General features: G+C 29.9%; 2 long non-coding RNA genes across 3 annotated transcripts; both read left to right on the top strand.

The window, feature by feature from the left end:
* Positions 1-546: 546 nt before the first annotated feature.
* On the top strand, positions 547-2,167 carry LOC114580844. Its single transcript, XR_003702440.1, has 4 exons — positions 547-1,203; positions 1,277-1,369; positions 1,480-2,028; positions 2,129-2,167. It is a non-coding gene; the product is annotated as an uncharacterized LOC114580844 (long non-coding RNA).
* A 1,722-nt stretch (positions 2,168-3,889) lies between these two features.
* Positions 3,890-4,558, top strand: LOC114580845. 2 transcript variants are annotated; one of them, XR_003702442.1, is made up of 3 exons: positions 3,890-4,027; positions 4,109-4,172; positions 4,359-4,558. It is a non-coding gene; the product is annotated as an uncharacterized LOC114580845 (long non-coding RNA). The 2 variants fall into 2 exon arrangements; XR_003702441.1 differs by having other exon boundaries at positions 3,890-4,024.
* Positions 4,559-5,553: the final 995 nt, after the last annotated feature.

Raw genomic sequence — 5,553 nt, forward strand, 5'->3', positions numbered from 1 at the left:
CACATAAACACAGATGTTGATGACTACTTGCAAAGTAAGACTTTGACTAAGTAATATTTTAGTGATGATGAAGTTCAGTGGACTAGAGATGAAGTTGATGGCATTCTACTAGAGTAATTGATTTGTGTGCTATTTATTTTATAATGTAAAACCCTTTTTTATTTTACCCTTTTTTATTCTTAAATCATTAGATCATTATATCAATCTAATTGGTATGCAACATTTTGTGATTTTATGTGTTTCCTATATGTGTTTATCTAAACGTTGCATTTTGTTTTGATGTATTGAACCTTATATTTTTTTAAAAAATATTTTCTTACACTTTAATTTTCTCCATAGATTATGTGAGCAACATGAGTTATTAATTGTATTGTTTATCTTCTATTAAACTCTACTCACTTATATAGATATTAAAATGATTTTTAAGAAATGCCAGCACACACCAGAACACATGTTAGAAATACATGATGCAGAGAACAAACTGAAGTTGAAATATAGATGTTCCGACAAATATCCTTGAAACTTATGTTACAGGTATGCCTCTTATTTAAGATATTGTCAAAACTTTATATGCTTATTTTTCATTTGCATTATCTTACTTACAAGATTTTAATTTTAAGATATCTTTTCATAGCAGGTAGAAGCAATGAGGAGCAAAAACGAAAAAGAGGTCCAACCTATATGTGTAGTATTTGGGGATATCATGCTACCCAACATGGTGGAGAACGACTTGTTGTTAATTTTAATAAATATGGTCAACCTATTGGGCAAAATAAATCATTATTTGTTGAGTTCTTAGGAACTATTGCTCGAAATAGGAAACATGCACCAATTGATATAAGAAGTTGGGATAAAATGCCGAAGCCTTTAAAAAAAATATGCTAGAAGTTGTTAAGGTATTTATCTTCATAATATTTATACTTATTTTGTTTGATTTAAGTTGCATGCACAAAATAGCAAATTTTTTTGGATATAACAAATAAATATTTTATTTTTTAGGAGAAGTTTGAGATTCCCCGTGCTTGTGATGTATGGGTTCTCCAATCAATTAGGAAGAAATGGAGAAATTGGAAAGCAGACGTTAAATCTAGATATTATGATCCAAAAATGTCTACATAATTATAACTATGTAATGTGCCAAAAAGAATACTCAAAGATCAATGGAAAAATCTTTTAACCTATTGGAATTCAGAAGAATCAAAGGTATATTATTATAACTTTTAAATTTTAAAGTATTATTCATGTTCTATTTTTTTTAATTCATATTTGTGTTTAGTGTATAAGTGAACGAAATAAAAAAAGTAGGTCGAAAAAGAGTTTGATGCACATCACTGGAAAAAGGAGTTTCGGTCAAGTGCGTGAAGATCAGGTAAAATTTATGTCTATGCATATTTGTGCCAATATGTGTTTTACATAAATTTTGAAGTCAATTATTATTTTCTTTTAATTATTTTTTACATTATTTATGTATTTTTTTAGGAGAAAAGCATAGGTCACTCACCAACAAGAGTTGAAATGTTTGAAAGGTGTTACACAAAAGAAGGAATTACTAATAGTATTGAGGCTTGTGAAGCTTTGGTAAGTACTTATAATAAACTACTTCATAAATTAATTATAAAGTATACAAACATTTATGTGAAATAGTTAATATTCATTATATTTAAGAAAAAATGAAGAAAATAAGAAGTCAAATATCTCAAACAGAAAATTTTGGAAAAGATGATATTTTCTCAAAAGTTCTTGGAAATGACAAGGTCGGAAGAGTTCGCATGTATGTATTTAGTGTTACTCCTTATGTTGCATGGGGAGAAATCCCAAATCGACGTAGTGCTTATCGATTAATAGAAGGTTACAAAGAAGCTTTCGAAAAAAATGGAAAAGCAAGTTCAAGAACAGGGTGAGGTAATTGCTAAAATGAAGTTGGATATGCAAAGTTCACAGCAAGCTACTAATACCACCCCGTTAAGAGCTACTCAATATTCTCAAAATGGTGATGTACATTCTTTCAATAACAGTACTCTTATTCAAGTAAGCAAATTATTACTTATGAACTTTTATAGTCATATTTTTATCTTTCATATGTTGTTACAAATATTTATGTTAGATCTTATGAACTTCATATATATAGGTTGGAACTAAAGTGGCAGTCAAAAGTGTTCTTGATTCTTGTTGGCAAAAATTTTAATTTAGGTTGTTCGTAATGATTACTTTTTTATGTTATTGACTTTCTACTGCATGAAGATTGGAATTTATGCTAATATTCTTTGATGCTTTCTCATTTGCTTGTTCAATATTTTTTGGAATATTGTTTATGTTATTTCTCAACCAAGAATGTCTAATTCCTAATCACAAATGTGATTGGAGATGTTAAATTGAGCACTTGTTTGGAAATATATATCACTGCAAACTATAACCTTATTTGTGATAGAAATTGAGGATTTTATATGATAACCATAGCTCCCTTTGTAGAGTTAGTGTGTGGGTTTTCTCTCTTTTAGGAGTTGAGGAGCAAGCATTGAGAAGTATTCCGAGGAAGCTCAAAGTGGAGAACTCTGATGGCTATGCATTTAAACTATATTTAGTTTTTGCAAAGAGGACTCGTTACAACTTACAACATAGATTTATAAAGTTCTATATAATTGTATCTGATTTCTACAGCTCCCTAACACAATTCGTTCACATTAGTTACCCTGTAACATCTTTGTATTTTCATTTTTTTTTATTCATGAATCAGGAAATGTGTGTAGAACATTCTAGCATTGCTTCTTTTTCTTTGTTTTTATGAACTAATAAAAAAAAAAAAAACTCGATACATTTTTACAGCATGCTGGAAGACTAGAGAGCCTGCACCGTATCTCCACCTGGCTCGCACTTTTGAATTGGTAGAGCAAGAAAAAGGCAAGATAAAAACTTCTGCTATGTTTTGCAACATGTTCAGAAGGTCTGTTGAGAAAATTTTTATTGTTTCATTTTATTTCTCGCATGAGATTTCATTGCTTTCACAAGCAGTTGTTATTATTATTTGTTTATGCTATACAGTTTGCTTGCTTTGTCACCTGGTGATGTGCTGCTGGCAGTATATCTATGCACAAACAGGATTGCTGCTGATCATGAAAACATGGTTTGCCTAGCTTCTCAAATTGAGGGTTTTTGTTTTTTATATTTCTTGATGTAGAAGACATTCCTTTCATAAAACAATTGCATAAAGAAAAATTAACTTCAGCTTTTTTGTGTAGTAGCATCTTTCCTTGTGTTAGTTTTTTTCTATAATTGAGACAGAAAATTCTCTTTCATTTATTGCAGCCTTCATAGTGTGCTTTTTTTTTAAATTTTAAAATACCATCCACCAAATATTTCTATTGATATGAGTTACTATCATTATTTTTGAAAAGTTTTACCTGATTGAAGCTTATCAATATTCCTGTACCTTTGAAGCTTTGCTAGTTATTTTATTCATAACCTCATCTTGCAGGCATTGAACTTTGCCTTCAAGGATTACTTCAAGAGATTGTTCAACTTTAAAAAGGATAGAGATGGCTATTGGAAGTAGTTTGCATGCAACTTGGCTTCCGGAGGTGCCACTGGTGCTTCTTCCCTTCTGTTTGTCTACTCTCTGGATTATGCTCGTACCCGTTTGGCTAATGATTCCAAGGTAGAAAAGAAGGGTGGAGAGCGGCAATTCAATGGCTTGGTTGATGTATACAAGAAGACACTTCAATCAGATGGCATAGCTGGCCTGTACCGTGGATTCAACATCTCTTGTGTTGGCCTCCGCTGCTTAGGTGGCTACGAAATCATAGCTGCTGGAGTTGCTGCTGAACTTTCAAGTCGAGGGAACATTTCCAGACAGAACTCTAACAAGTCAAATGTATCATCTTTGCATATAGTAGCGAGATGAAAGGCCAAAGATAGCAGTAAGCTCAAAGCTGAAAGGCGAACCCAATAAATGTGTAAACATGGAATATGATCAAGTCGAAGGTTTCGAAGGGGTGAAAGAAGACGTGCGTAAGCTGCCCAGAGATAGGTGGTAAAGTTCAATATTTATATTTGAGTAATTCAATCATTGCATTTCTTGACTTTTTATAATATTTATATGTTAACTAATTAGATGGAGCTACATCTTCTTTTGGATTCAATGATATTGAAGAACTTAATGAGGCTTCTAGTTGTAGGTATAGGCTATTCTTGTTTCATAGTTTCTCAGCTGTAACCATTTAGCATTCATAAACTTAGTGAGAATTGTGAAATATTGTCTTACTATAGAATTAGTTTGTTTAGAAGTAAACAAACATTTTAAAAGATTTTGTTGGAATGAAAATATACATATATTAATGTCAAAATGTTTTTAATGATTTCAGATTCCAGATTCCAATTTATCATTTTGATCACAAGCAGAAGTGGATGACAATGAAGCGAGGAAATAGAGATCCGAAGATTTGATTGCTATTGAATAAAGAAATCGCCCTCATGATAAGGGCTATTTTTTTTGAATTTTCATGTAATATTTTGTGATCATATTTATTGTATAGATTGATTATGTACATATATGAAGCTTGAAGTTGCCTTTTTTAAGGTGAAAAATTCATGTAATTTTTTATTTATGAAATAAATTTTTATTTGAAAGAAAATACTTATGTAAGCTCTCATATGTGAGATTTTTAGAAATTGGATTGGAGATTAAGTATTTGTAATTGAAATATTATGAGTTGGCATAATTTTTTTGATAATTTAATATAATTTATATTGAGTAAAGCATATATTGAGGCATATAATAGTGTGAATTTATTAAAATTATTTTGGTAAATTGAAGTGTTGGGATATCATATATCTTAGGGCAAGTTAAATATGCCTTATTATTAAACATGTTCCATTAAATAAATGCATTAGGAAAGTTAACCTATTATGACACCTAATATTTGTCATATTTATTAACAATTTACATCATATTAAGATGTTATAAAAGCTTGTTTTTAAGGACACCTTACAGGTGTAGGTGTCATTAAAGAGGCTATTCCATCAAAATTATATGTCATTAAAGTTTAGTTTTTATGGCACAAAAAGATGTCCTTAACCCTATGTCAATGGCCACCTAAGTAACACCATTGTTTGATGTCTTAATTAATATATTATGTGCCCTAATAGATACATATTAGAGCACTTTAATGTGTCCTAATAACCATTATTTTTTGTAGTGATAATAATTTATTTTTGACTAAAATATATGATTAAATATTATTAATGTAATATATCAACATCAAGATTTTTTCCCGGTGCGTTATGCATTCAAGCACAAACAATAACAACAAGATTATATATGAATATAGGATAATTTTATGTGACTGTGACAGTGAGTAACATTATCATATTATATATAGTAAAAGTTATATAAATTGTTCATACAATTCAATTTAATTAATCGAAATCAAACTCACACTACAAAAAAATGTTATTTTTAAAAGCGTTTAATAGTAGCATTTTTATAGCAGCTGCTAAAAGATTTTTTTAGAAACGGTTTAAATGGGGCTCGTAACCGCAATAATTAATACTCTCAAC

The sequence above is a fragment of the Dendrobium catenatum genome, unplaced genomic scaffold (genome assembly GCF_001605985.2).
Source record: "Dendrobium catenatum unplaced genomic scaffold, ASM160598v2 fragScaff_scaffold_1344, whole genome shotgun sequence".
Classification (NCBI taxonomy): Eukaryota; Viridiplantae; Streptophyta; class Magnoliopsida; order Asparagales; family Orchidaceae; genus Dendrobium; species Dendrobium catenatum.